This window comes from Melanerpes formicivorus, unplaced genomic scaffold (genome assembly GCF_026170545.1).
Source record: "Melanerpes formicivorus ecotype bairdi unplaced genomic scaffold, bMelFor1.0.p_v2 SCAF_12, whole genome shotgun sequence".
Classification (NCBI taxonomy): domain Eukaryota; kingdom Metazoa; phylum Chordata; class Aves; order Piciformes; family Picidae; genus Melanerpes; species Melanerpes formicivorus.
The window spans coordinates 669,032-683,273 of record NW_027142364.1 but is presented as its reverse complement, the minus strand read 5'-3'; the positions used below and the strand labels follow the sequence as shown (position 1 = coordinate 683,273).

Below are 14,242 nucleotides of genomic sequence, written 5' to 3'. Positions count from 1 at the left end.
CACCTGGGGCAGGAAGAGACTCCAACAGAGCCCAGGTGCTGTGGGTTTGAGGAGAAAAAGGGGGGAAATGGGGTGGAAAAGGGGCAGACTGTGAAAGCAGTGTTGTTGAGAAAGAAGGGAGATTAGAATGATATTCAGACAGGAACTATTGACCTGTAGTGGTTGCTAGGTGCTTAATCTGGCTACTCTGAGGATGTTCCCCTACTCCTGCATAGTAGATCTTTTATTCACAGCCCCAAACATGATGTGGATAGGCCAGTATTAAGTTCAATAAACAAAAAACCCCAAACCCACACACCTTCTGCTAAAGTAATTGTATAACATTACCATCTCAGCAAACCCTTGACCTCAGCCCAGAGCGGGGTTTTGGGGTTGTTTTCCCACCCACCTGTGTGGGGGGGAGGGGGCTTGCTTCTGAGAGCAGGCTGTGTGAAGCCGGGACACTGCTGAGCTGAAGAGGAGCCAAGGGGTTTAACTGGTAGAGGTGAACTCTCCTACAGCTAACCAGGAACAGCCCATGCCACAATGAGCCCTGTGGTCTCACCTGTGTGAGTATGGAGACAACAGGAGTGTGAGATGGAAACCCTTTGTTCTCCAGGCACAAGGGCAGGAGTTACAAAGAACAGTAAAGAGAAGAGAGAGCAGCAGGAGAGCTGCACAAATCTACCATGAGTGGTTCTCCGGTCCTAGCAGATCCACATTTGAGTAGGGGAAGATCCGGATGAGGCACTTGGTGCCATGGCTGAGTTGATCAGATGGTGTTGGGTGATAGGTTGGACTTGATGATCTCAAAGGTCTTTTCCAACCTTGATTCTGTGTGAACCGAACAGGTTCAGCTTCTCAGGCTAAACCAGAGCATGAACAGCAAGCCCCAGACAGTGAGAAAAGAGCAGACCTGGGCAGAGTTCAGCCCAACAGGCTTGTAAGTACCTGGTTGTTTACAGGAACAAAATTAGCTCTCTGGTGGAAGATACCCAATAATGAGTCTCAAACCCCTTTCTGAACCAGAAGGGGTAACAGGATGAACCATGACCTAGATGCTTCCAAAAATCTCCCTGGCTGTAGGCATTTCTCTGCCTTACCCCTCCCACTCCTTCAGTTTAGAAAGTTTTATCACTCCAGCAGCAACAGCCCTAACAAAATCAGGCTGGGCATTCTGCAGGAGCCTGGCCCACCCCAGAACCAAGGCTGGACACCACTGCATGGGCCAAGAACCCAGCCACTGCACTTTGGTACTGACACATGAACAAGGAGGACATGCTGTGCTGCCTTCACTCTTGTAACAGACAACCACAATATGCCAGGCTGCTCAGAAGAAGAAAAGGCTCCAGAGAGACCTTATGGCAGCCTTCCAGTACCTGAAGGAGGCTTGCAAGAAAGCTGGGGAAGGACTTTTCACCAGGGCTTGTAGTGATAGGATGAGGATAAAGGGTTTGAGCTGGAAGAGAGGAGATTGAGACTGGAGATTAGGAAGAGACTGGTTTGAGACTGGATGAGGGACTTGGTGCCATGGTTCAGCTGATCAAATGGTTGGACCTGATGATCTCAAAGGTCTTTTCCAACCTGGCTAATTCTGTGATATTCTTTACAGTGAGTGTGGGGAGACACTGGAATAGATTGCCCAGGGAGGTTGTGGATGCCTCCTGCCTGGAGGTGTTCAAGGCCAGGTTGGATGAGGCCTTGAGCAACCTGAGCTGGTGGAAGGTGTCCCAGCCCATGGCAGGGGATTTGATCTGGATGATCTTCAAGGTTCATTCCAACCCAGACCAGTCTGGGATTCTATGATTTGCTTCCCTTTTTCTGCAGGACTGCCCTGGTTAGCAGCAGTTCCCCCAGCTGCAGCTGTTAGCTGCTGCAAATGGAAGGAATAAGATTTCACTATTGCTCAACAAAAGATGTTCTGTTGTGGCTGTGTGTTTGGGGTCTGGGATGCTCCTGCTGCCAAACACCTGCACCTATGCAGACACATGTGCAGGAGGATCAGATGTTGTGATATCATGTGGTCAGCTACCAACCACAAGGAGGTAACCTGGTGCAAACTGACTGAGAGCTCTGCTTCAGCACTGCCTTTAGGCACTCTTCACACATGGCTCAGCAAGCCTGACAAGCTGAGTGACAAAGAGCAATCCACTGAGCTCAACATCAGGGCAATTCTGCATTAGCAAATACACTGCAGAAGAGATTGGGGGTGGGGGGATTCAGACACTTCAGGCAGTTTTGCTCTTTCTTCTTTATTTCTCATGTCAGCCCTGACTTGCTTCCTGGTGAGAGTCACCCCTTGGTTCTGTCTGCAGTGGTGGGCTTTGTTTGTTTTGTGACCATGGACAGCATCTGTGTGTGCTTTTAAGCAGAAAGGCTTCACCTGCCTGCTTCTGTTTAGATGGTAACTATCTGATCAGCTGAAAAACCTCAGAGAAGGATTTGTTGCATCTATAGAATGGGTTGGAAGGCACCTCAAAGAGCACCAGTTCCAACCCCCTGCCACAGGCAGGGACACCTTCCACTAGTCCAGGTTGCTCCAGACCTTGTCTAACCTGGCCTTGAACACCTGCAGGTGTTGAATTTGCAGGGAGCAGCCTTGTGCCCCAGCCCAGCAGAGCAGCCAGCTGGAATTACCAGCCCAGCTATGATGCCAGGAGATTTAAAGGAGAAATGTCAGCATTACCTTCTCAAGGGCTCACATACTAAACCATTTTCTTCAGTTGCAGCAATAGAGACTAAGCACAGAAGTGAGTCTCTGTCTTAAGCTGTTCTCTCCTGTCAAACTGCTGGAGTAGCAGCTCTGCTGCAGGTCAGCATGTCCTTCAGCTTTTCAAGTCCCAGCTGAAATCCCAGCCTTGGAGCAGCAGTCCATAGCTGTAGCACAGTGGCCTGCACAGGTGCCTGAGGTGAGGCTGAGATTTGCTTCCCAGCAAGAAGCCACAGGCAGTGGAAGTGAGCCCAGTGAGCTCTGTTCAGAGCCACTCCAGCTCAAGCCCTCCTTTTCTATGGCATGTCAGATTGGAAAGCAACCCAGGCAAGGAAGATCACTGCTTTAGGTCAGCTCTAAAAGAATTCCCTCACAAAGGCGCTGGCACAGCCACAAACCACATTGGTACAAGCAACCCCAGAGCTCTTAATGAGAATCTCTGACTTCCTGTGTGACCCTAAACCATCCCCAGTCACTGGAGTGGGAATGAATGCAGTGTCACTTCAGTGTCTGTCCACCTTGCACTGGCCTGAATCTGACTCACAATAAGCCATCAGAACTCGAGTCAGGGCACAGAGCATCTGGTGTAGCTTCAGCTGTATTTTGGAAAATGGAATGACTCAGTTCTATTCCCTTCTGATTGCTTTCAATTCTTGAAAGTTCTCTTTGTTTTGCTGACAGGAGCTGAGTTTACACATCCTCTCCCCAGAGCAGAGAGGCTGATGGCCATCCTGGCTTGACACTGGCATTTCATTCAGAAGGCACAGCCCACTCCCCACTAACTCCCAAACACCCTTGGATCTCAACAGTCCAGACATGTGGCACCTCTCCCACTCTACTATGCTCTGCTGAGACCCCACCTGGAGCTCTGTGTCCAGTTCTGGAGCCTCTGTGCCAGGAAGGATCTGGAGGTGCTGGAAGGTGTCCAGAGAAGGGCCATGAGGAGGAGCAGAGGGCTGGAGCTGCTCTGCTGTGAGGACAGACTGAGGGAGTTGGGGTTGTGCAGTCTGGAGAAGAGAAGGCTCCCAGGAGACCGCATTGTGGCCTTCCAGGATCTGCAGGGGGCTGCAAGAAAGCTGGGGAGGGACTTTTAAGGGTGTCAGGGAGTGATAGGACTGGGGGGGATGGAGCAAAACTACAAGTGGGGAGATTGAGATTGGATGTGAGGAAGAAGTTGTTCCCCAGGAGGGTGGTGAGAGCCTGGCACAGGTTGCCCAGGGAGGTGGTGGAAGCCTCCTGCCTGGAGGTGTTTGCAGCCAGGCTGGCTGTGGCTGTGAGCAACCTGCTGTGGTGTGAGGTGTCCCTGCCCATGGCAGGGGGTTGGGACTGGCTGAGCCTTGAGGTCCCTTCCAACCCTGGCAATTCTATGATTCTATGATCTGCTGCCCAAGTTGTGGCACAGAGCTTTTCATCTGTGCACATCTGGGACAAAAGGAAGGTTAAATACACGTTGGTAAAACATTGTCCAAGATTCATGCATGAAAACCAAAGATGATTTCATAGAATGGTTTGGGTTGGAAGGGATCTTAAAGATCATCTAGGTCCAACCCCCCTGCCATGGGCAGGGACACCTCCTGCTGTCTCCTAGAAGAAGAAATGACAAAGGTATGTAAAGAGTAGTTCTTCTGGCAAGATTGTTGAGGTGAACTAACAGCCAAAGCTCCAAGAAAGGGAAGAAGGGAAGAACTTCGTTTCTGAAGATGACAACAGTGCCAGCAGACCAAAGCACACAAACAAAACCAGCTCCCAGCCAGCCCTTACTGGACACTACACTGAACTGGCAACCAAGCAGAGCTGCTGAGCACCAAACATCAAAACCACTTCAAGCAGCTAACTGGGCTGCAGCTGCCTAGCAGCCCCTGCAGCTGATCTTGCTGAGTGCAGGTGTGAGAGAGAAGCCCTGGAGGCCACACTCTCTCAGAGTGCATAGCTGCAAGCAGGCTGTCTCACACCCAGGTGACACAGCACTGTCTGAACAGGGCCTGGCTCACAGCACTGGTGCATGCCAAGGCTCTGAACACGGGCTGGGCACTGAACCACACGAGCCTGATGTGTGGTCGCTCAGTACTGGCTGGAGAAAGGGCAATCACACCACAGAACTCTAGCAGCTGGGAGCCAAAGGGTTACCCTGCAGTGCCCAGAAGAGCGTGAGGCACCGAAGGGGCCGGGAGATGATACTCCTGACAGCAGAATGTGCACCAGGGAGGGAAAAAACCAAGTCAGAAAGGCAGCTAGATAAGATCTCAGAAAGCCTGAGCAAGTTAAACCACTCTTGTGTGGCTGAATGAGCACTTAGACAAAAGCTGTCCCAGTAGGGATGCTCCACAGAAACCTCAGCACTGGCTCCTCTTTCAGCCTTGTGATGCTAGGGGATTACAGAGCCTCAAGAATCATTCCAGAGCTTCAGTGCTGCCTCAGCATTATCTTTGGGGTGGTTTAAAGAGCGACTCCTTGCACTAAGAACAGTTCCAAATCGCTGGGCACTTACCCTTGCTCTGACAGAATTCAAGCTGCCTGCAGAACAACTCTCTGCAACCCTAACCCCAGTGTCATCAGCATTCTGCAGTGTCATTTGTCAGGTGGAAACTGAACCCTGCAGACAACACAACACAGCCACCTATCAAAAGGAGTGAAGCTCCTGCTGGAGTTCTCTGAAGGAGAAGAGTTCTATATTTGGCCTGCCTGGGGCCATCATGACCTGCACTTGGCATCTCAAAGGTGAGCTGTCTGTTGAGCTCCACTGAGAGGTAAGCTCAAAAATGATGGAAAGGCACAAGGAGAAATGTTGGCTTTCTTTAACAGCACCAAGTCTACATAGAATTGTCAGGGTTGGAAGGGATCTCAAGGCTCAGCCAGTTCCAACCCCCCTGCCATGGGCAGGGACACCTCACACTACAGCAGGTTGCTCACAGCCACATCCAGCCTGGCTGCAAACACCTCCAGGCAGGAGGCTTCCACCACCTCCCTGGGCAACCTGTGCCAGGCTCTCACCACCCTCATGGGGAACAACTTCTTCCTCACATCCAATCTCAATCTCCCCACTTGTAGTTTTTCTCCATCCCCCTCAGTCCTATCATTACCTGACATCTCCTTTGGTGTAAGGCTGACCTTGGCTCTTCTGAAACCTTTGCATTCCCCAGCAGTGCTCTGCAGTATCAGCACAATGCTGCTCTGAGGCTTTTACCCCAGGTTTCTGGACTCTGGTGTTCCAGAGGTGATGAAGATTTTTCACACCCTTGCCATGTACTAAACCACTGTGACAATGAAACTCCTCAATGCTCTGATCTTTCATGCAGAACTGACAGGAAAAACCTTCATATTCACTTTGAGGTGCTGGTAAGAAACCAGAGCAGGTTAACAATGGCCAGCAGATGCCATCACTTGGAGCTTACTGCTGGTTATTGACTCTCCTGTCAATGTGGTTCCTATCCAGCCCGTGGAGACAGCTTAGAACTCCTACATTTTACACACATCCTGCCTCCCCTCCTCCCCCAGCACGAATCCCTGACTGCACACTTGTGCTCCTGCAGACATTGGAGCTGGGACAAAGGTGCCTGAGAAGCTACTGGAGGGAGACAGAAGCATTTTCTTCCCTTGAGGAGATGTTTGCCTGACAGCTTTTGCTTTTCTGTGTGGCTTGAAGCCCGTGATCAGATCAACCACAGCCTTGCTCTGGTAGAAAGGGGGTCTGGAATTCTCTGCTGGGTGCCAGTGCAGGCTATCACACTTTGGATTTGCTTTGTGTGCACTGCTGTTTTGCTTAACTTCTGTGCAACTCAATATTTCTTTCTTTCCTCCACCATGTCCTAAGATAACATTTTTGTATTCCCATTTCTTGGGGCGGGGCGGGGGGGGGGGGAATGCTTATGGAAAATGACTGTGCTGGGAAGGCAACACTTTAGACCTTGCCAAAAGTGCAGAGTTTTAAAACAGAGGAGCAGAAGCAAAGTGCTGTGGCTTGGGGCCAGGAGCAATTCTCACTCAAAATATCTTGTTTCACATACACAATAATCCCCCTGAGGAAACAATGCTGCTCATGTTCAAGCAGTGGATCTCTTCTCCACACTGGCACACAAAAAATTAAGTGACACAAAGCATAATTTAACTTGAGCTCTCTTGATTAGGCATCCTCTGGCAGAACCATGAGGAGTAACAATTAACTTCAGATGGAAATATGAAATCTAAATTACAGTTGCTGAAGCTGAGAACAGCAGAGAGAAGACTTCTATTATAGCGAGATACATTCAAATTACATAGACAGCAGCCTTAATTCAGGAGAGTGGGCTCATCAGGAATGGCAGATGGGGAGAGTTTGTGAACTTTAGGATTCCTTTATATTCCTTAAACTTGATCAGAAGCAACACAGGATTCTGCCTTGGTTTCTCTCTGTTTCTGTACAGGGAATCTGAGCCAGCTTCTCAGCTGCAGGAGCATCTCTGCTGCAGGCACAGCTTACCTCACCCTCCACTGGCCCTGTCTGCCTTTCTAAAGCTCTCAAAAATCACAGAGTCACAGAATGGGTTGGGTTGGAAGGGAGCTTGAAGATCACCTAGCTCAAACACCTTGCCATGGGCAGGGACACCAGCCCAAGTTGCTCAAGGCCTCATCCAACCTTGAACACCTTCAGGGAGGGAGCATCCACAGCCTCCCTGGGCAACCTGTTCCAGTGTCTCACCACCCTCACTGGAAAGAATTTCTTCCTCATCTCCAGTCTGCAAATTCCCTCTTCCAGCTTGAAGCCACTCTCTGGCAGATGCTGCTTTGTGTGGAAGTCCTGTTTCTTTGGATTTACTCCCAGAAACCCTTACTTGCTCATCTCCTGGGACCTATGCTTGGACCTTCAGCAGAGCAGCACCTGGTAACAGAGGTAGCTTGGCAAGTGGGGCTACAACTATGAGCTAATGTGGCTGCCTTTTTATTTGCCTCCCACAGCTCCCAGAGTATGGGTCAGTGAGGGACAGATGCCAATGCATCAGCAGGGTGACACCAAACACTCAGACAAAGCAGTCAGGCTGCTGAGGGAAACTACTTGCAAAACAACTTTCCATTAGGAAACTCTTACTCATTCTTACCCTGAGTGTAATTACTACTTGAAGTACTTGCTGCCCTAAGCTTAGTTTGCTTTCCCACCCACCTTGCCCAACCTGGTCAAGCTGGAACTCAAAATGCTATCCCCTTCCCCCCAGTAAAGCACAGCCTGGCTACACTTAACTGCTCTAAAGGTCTTGCTCAACTGACAGAACCTGAAGGGAAAGTTCCATAGATGTATTCCCCCCAGGCAGTCTCTCTACACTTGCCCCAAAATCTCAGATCCAAGCAAACCACATTGAGCTGGGCAGATGGTACCCTTCAGCACACCCCAGTCTACCTGTTTCCCCTGTGAGCACACAGCTTGAAGGCCTTTCAGGTGCACTTGCTTCATCTCAGGAGGCAGAGCTGACATCCTCAGCTCCCAGCCCTCCTGCTGCTGTGCTGCAGAGGGTCACTGCTGCAGTCACTGCTGCAGCCACCACCAGCAGAGCACAGCTGACACAACTCACCTCCCCAGGCCCTGGGCTATCCTCTCAGCACATTTCTTATCTGTAGGAGACATTAAGCTGGGAATTACCCTGAAACCATTCTACATTTGCTGCTCTGCCTGCAGTGTTCAGCCTTCCTTTCTACAACAGCAGCTCCAGGGGTGTGCTGTTTTCTTTCCTGAGTACATCAGAAGTACCAAATGGTTACGTGGGTACTGCAGAGAAGGAGATCTGAAGTTGGTTTACCTATTAAAATCTCCATTTACTCCCCATTATGCACACAGCAAAACAGAACAAGTGTCACTTCTCACCTGTGTGAGCCAGCACTGCAACCTGGACGGTATCCAAACACAGCTAAGAATAACCTGAGAAGGAGAAAGAATGGAAACACTCAATTTCCACGAGCCAGTTCTACTCTTTTTGGTTTCTTAACCTTCCAGCTCCACAATGAGCAACTCTGCTCTGCTTACTAACAACAATTAAGGCTTTTGAATAGCCTTCTCTTCAAGCTGCAATACAGCAATCACAGTTTACACATCTAAAGGGCTTTATCCCAGCCATGCTTTGAAGATGTGCCACTAGCAGGCTTGGGGCTGCTTCTCAGTCTTCATTCTTCTGATATTAAGTGACTTGGAATTTTCCCACATCAGGATGTCCTTTAAGAGAGTCAGATTACTGTGGCAGTGCTCCATGTGTCAGAGTCTCTCTTTAATCACAGGCAGTACTCTTAAACAGTTCCAAACAGAATCACAGAATGTTAGGGGATAAAAGGGGCCTCAAAAGCTCATCCAGTCCAACCCCCCTGCCAGAGCAGCATCACCTAGAGCAGATCACACAGGAACACAACCAGGGCATCTTGAATATCTCCAGAGAGGAGGACAGCACAACCCCCCCGGACAGCCTGTTCCAGGATTCTGTCACCCTCACAGTGACAAAAGCCTTCCTCATGTTTCCTTTGAACTTCCTCTGCCTCAGCTTCCACTTTTGCCCCTTGTGCTGGCATTGGGCATCACCCAGCAGAGCCTGGCTCCAGCTTCTGGGCACTCACCCTGCACATCTTTATCAACATGAATGAGGTCAGCCCTTAGTCTCCTCTTCTCCAAGCTACAGAGCCCTCAGCTCCCTCGGGCTCTCCTCCTAAGGAAGACATTCCACTGCCTTCATCCTTTTTGTGGCTCTAACACCTTCCATTGTATTCAGGCAATGACACTTCACCACTCCCTCACCTGTGCTCAGCTCACCTCCAGGTACAAAATACCTTTTCAAGAACTGCACTAAATACAACTCCCTGCTAAGAAGGGCTGCTGGCTGATAATGAACACTGTTAAACTCATTTTCTGGTGCATTAAAGGGGAGGAAAGGGTTGATAAGACAGACTACCTTCCCCCCACCACCACCCCCAAGCATGTACTTTATGAACCCAAGTTCTAATGGAAAGCAGGAGGAGCTTGTACTAGAAGTGTCTCCAGCTCTAGAAAGCAGGATCATAGAATTGTTTTGGTTGGAAGAGATCTCCAAGATCTTTGAGTCCAACCTTTAGTCCAAGACCATCACAGTCATCAAACTGTGTCCCCAGGGGCCATGGCCACAGGTTTCTTGAACACCTCCAGGGATGGGGACTCCACCACCTCCCTGGGTAGCCTCTGTCAACATTTGACCACTCTTACAGCAGACATTTTTCCTCCCCTCCAACCTAACCCTCTCCTGGCACAATTTCAGGCCATTTCCTCTCCTTCTGTCACCTGAGACTAGGGAGATAAGACTGATTCCCAGTCCAAGTCTCTGTAGAGGGCAATGAGGTCTCCCCTCAGCCTCCTCTCCCCAAAATAAAGATGTTCTGGATACAAATGCTCCCTTCTAACCACAGAGCACATGCACACGATATGAAGCATGGCCTCTTTCACTGGGTGGTAGCTGACAGCAAGCAGCCACTTTAATATTGGTGCCAGAGGAAAGCAGTTGTCCCCACACAGGGCTGGATTCCACCCTGTGGTCAGCACACACCAAGCCCTCATGCAGCCATCAAACACCTCCTGTGCCTCCACCTGCCCCAGCTCAGCGCTGCTGCCATCGCTCTCCTCCTGCTTCCAGTGGAGCTAGGGCAGAACTTCCAGCTCAGCCCCCAAACAGCAAAGTGTCCTGCTAGTTCTGAATGCACCTGAGGGTGTCAGCACCTGGCAGTCAAGCTGTCCTCTGGGCAAAGCCATGACTGAGGCCTTCACCCTGCACAGGCTGGAGGTAGAAGAGTTCATTGAACTCCCACTGCCAGCTAACCCCAGGAAATGCTTTGGAAAACACCAAATCCAGAACTGTGGAATTGTTTTGGCAGAGGATAATTCCAGCATGGTGGACTGCACCTTGAAAAGCACTCAGGAGGAAGGGGTTGAAGTAAAGGCTGTGTGGGAAACCTTGGTAAGATGTCAAACATCCTGCACCGCTGCCTTTGGTTTTTTCTTATGCTGTAGGGAAAGCCAACAGCCCAAGTGAGAATGATGTGGATTATTCCCTCTCACCCCCATTAAATCATATGAAAGATAATGAGTAAATTTGGGGATGACACCAAGCTGGGGGCAGGAGTTGATCTGCTGGAGGGCAGAGAGGCTCTCCAGAGGGACCTCGACAGGCTGGACAGATGGGCAGAGTCCAAGGGCAGGAGATGGAACACATCCAAGTGCCAGGTGCTGCACATCGGCCACAGCAACCCCAGGCAGAGCTACAGGCTGGGGTCAGAGTGGCTGAGAGCAACCAGGCAGAGAGGGACCTGGGGGTGCTGGTCGATGGTAGGCTGAACATGAGCCTGCAGTGTGCCCAGGCAGCCAAGAGGGCCAAGGGCATCCTGGCCTGCATCAGGAAGAGTGTGGCCAGCAGGAGCAGGGAGGTCATTGTGCCCCTGTACACCGCACTGGTTAGGCCACACCTTGAGTCCTCTGTCCAGTTCTGGGCTCCTCAGTTTAGGAAGGAGGTTGAGATGCTGGAAGATGTCCAGAGAAGGGCAACAAAGTTGGTGAGGGGTTTGGAACACAGCCCTGTGAGGAGAGGCTGAGGGAGCTGGGGTTGCTTAGCCTGGAGAAGAGGAGACTCAGGGGTGACCTTATTGCTCTCTACAACTCCCTGAAGGGAGGTTGTAGCCAGGTGGGGGTTGGTCTCTTCTCCCAGGCACCCAGCACCAGAACAAGAGGACACAGTCTCAGGCTGTGCCAGGGGAGGCTTAGGCTAGAGGTCAGGAGGAAGTTCTACACAGAGAGAGTGATTGCCCATTGGGATGGGCTGCCTGGGGAGGTGGTGGAGTCACCATCACTGGAGGTGTTCAGGAGGAGACTTGATGGGGTGCTTGGTGCCATGGGTTAGTTGGTTGGGTGGTGTTGGATGATAGGTTGGATGCCATGATCTTGAAGGTCTCTTCCAACCTGGTCTGGTCTATTGTATGGTTAATGAACTTTTTTTTTTTTCCCCTATTCTATTCTATGGTTAATGAAAAACCTCTTTTGTTGCAATCACTATTAGCAAAACCATCTGAGAAATCTTACCCTTTAATCTCCACCTAAGTGGGGCATTAAGGTGACTCCATCAGCAACGGCTCTGGTGCACCTGTCAGAAACCATGAGTCTTCCCAGCTTAGAATATGCTGAAGGTAGGGAAGCTGGAACCAATGGTGCTACCACTCTAGGTGCTGGCAAAGTTTCTCCAGCGAGTACAAGCTCATCAGAAATCCCCCCCCCCAACACCACCCACTCCCAGAAGAGATTCACAGCAGCACACATCTAAGCCTTGTCCCACACACATCTCATAATTGAACCTCATTCTACCTAGCTGCTCTAATAAAAGCCACACTACATTTTCATTTACCATCCCAGCAGCATCAATCCTCTTGAACAGCTGCTTCAGAAACCAACATCCATGTCAGACACAGCCTAAAAATACCCCAAACCCCACCTGTGGCATGAAAGGTAAAATCCCTTTTCTTTATCATTATCATCAGCTATGATGATTAGCTAAGATACCTATCATTAACAGGGGGGGGTGTTGAGAGCATGTGGTGGATAAAACATGGGGAAAAGGGAGGATAAATGTGGAGGAACTCTCTTGTGGATTTGGTTTTGGCAGATAAAGCCTTTGGGGGAATAAACACCATCCTGTGGATTTGGTTTTGGCAGATAAAGCCTTGGGGGGAGGAATAAATGTGGACAACCCTTCCTGTGGATCTTTATCAGAGCAGAATATTACTTACAAAACAAAAGCAAATTCCTACCTGTAACCAAAAATCAATAATCAGGACAATAAGCATAGAATGGCTTAGGTTGGAAGGGAGCTCAGAGATCATCTACTCCAAGCCCCTGCCATGGCCAGGGACACCTCCCACTAGACCAGGTGGTTAAGGCCTTATCCAACCTGGCCTTGAACAACCCCCAGGGAGGAGGCATCCACAACCTCTCTGGGCAGCCTGTTCCAGAGTCTCACCACCCTTGTACTGAAGCACTTCTCCCTCAGCTCCAGTCTAACCCTGCTCTCCCTCAGCTTCAAAGCATTCTCCCTTTTCCTCTCTCTGGACACCCTGATGAAAGGCACTGGACAAATCATTTTGGTCTCAGGTAGGAGTAACCAAAAGCTCTGAGCATTAGAGCATCCCTCAGTGAAAACCCATGAGTAATTTCACCTGGCACACAGCAGAGTTTGAGCTGGTCCTCATCCAGAGCTGTAAAAGATGCAGAAACAAATGCAGCACTTGCCTAAAACTGCCAGGAAAAGCTTGAAGGAAATAAAAGGTAAAAGAAGCCTCCCTATGAAGAAATGCCAAAGTGCAGATGCCAACAGCTGAGACCTCCAGCCCTAAGAAGCTTATTTGTGCTACATTTGCAATAGAACAACACAGAGGGCAAGGCTAAACGCAGTGTAAAGACACCCCAGGCAAAGCCACTGCAGGAGGTTCTGAGGCTGGTCAGGATCACAGCTGGGAACTCATTTCTGCTCTCTCCCCGCGCTAAACACAAGCACAAGAACTCAGCACAAGGCACAGCCTGACAAGTGGAGAGAGAGACAGGAGGCTCCCAGCTCAGAGGCGCTGTGCTGTAAGACAAGAAGCCTGAACCACATCCTTCAGCTCAAAGATGCATTTCACACTCCTGGGTACCAAAGAAAACCCAAGCCCAGACACAAGCTAACCATGCACTTAGTTTGGTAACCATGACTGTGAGCCCTTTACTCCCTTCAATCCAGAACAGACTGGACAGAAATGGAGTGTGGAAAGAAGGAAAAGAATCCTGTGAGTTCTGAGCACTTCTGAATAGTGTTTTTAGAGGAAGGCTTGCTGCAGTGAAGGTCAAGTTGTAATTATAGCAAGATTCTGAACCAGGAATAACTTCAAGGCCTGTGAAAACATGCAGAAATGACATCAACACATGCCTGCATTGCCTCAGGGCTGTTCACAGTTCTCAGGACTCAGAAGTTAAGGGATGAACTCAGCACTGCTTAGGCCACACCTTGAGCCCTGTGTCCAGTTCTGGGCCCCTCAGTTTAAGAAGGATGTTGAGATGCTGGAAGGTGTCCAGAGAAGGGCAACAAAGCTGGGGAGGGGTCTGGAGCACAGCCCTGTGAGGAGAGGCTGAGGGAGCTGGGGTTGCTTAGCCTGGAGAAGAGGAGGCTCAGGGGAGACCTTCTTGCTCTCTCCAATTCCCTGAAGGGAGGTAGTAGCCAGGTGGGGGTTGGTCTCTTCTCCCAGGCACCCAGCAGCAGAACAAGAGGACACAGACTCAACCTGTGCCAGGGGAGGTTTAGGCTGGAGGTGAGAAAGAAATTCTTCCCAGAAAGAGTAATTGGCCATTGGGATGTGCTGCCCAGGGAGGTGGTGGAGTCCCTGTCCCTGGAGGTGTTCACAAAAGGCTTGGATGTGGCACTTGGAGCCATGGTTTAGTTGTTAGGAGGTGTTGGGTGATAGGTTGGACTTGATGATCTCTGAGGTCTTTTCCAACCTTATAGATTCTGTGATTCTATGTCACCATTTTCACACCCAGAGAGTGGAACAAGTGTCTTTTCTAAG

The 14,242-nt window shown here is 50.1% G+C and overlaps 1 protein-coding gene across 2 annotated transcripts in view; it reads right to left on the bottom strand.

Moving 5' to 3' along the window:
• STRIT1 (small transmembrane regulator of ion transport 1) overlaps positions 1-14,242 on the bottom strand; it is a 221,839-nt gene that overhangs the window by 119,683 nt on the left and 87,914 nt on the right. The gene's annotated exons all lie outside the window — the stretch shown is intronic.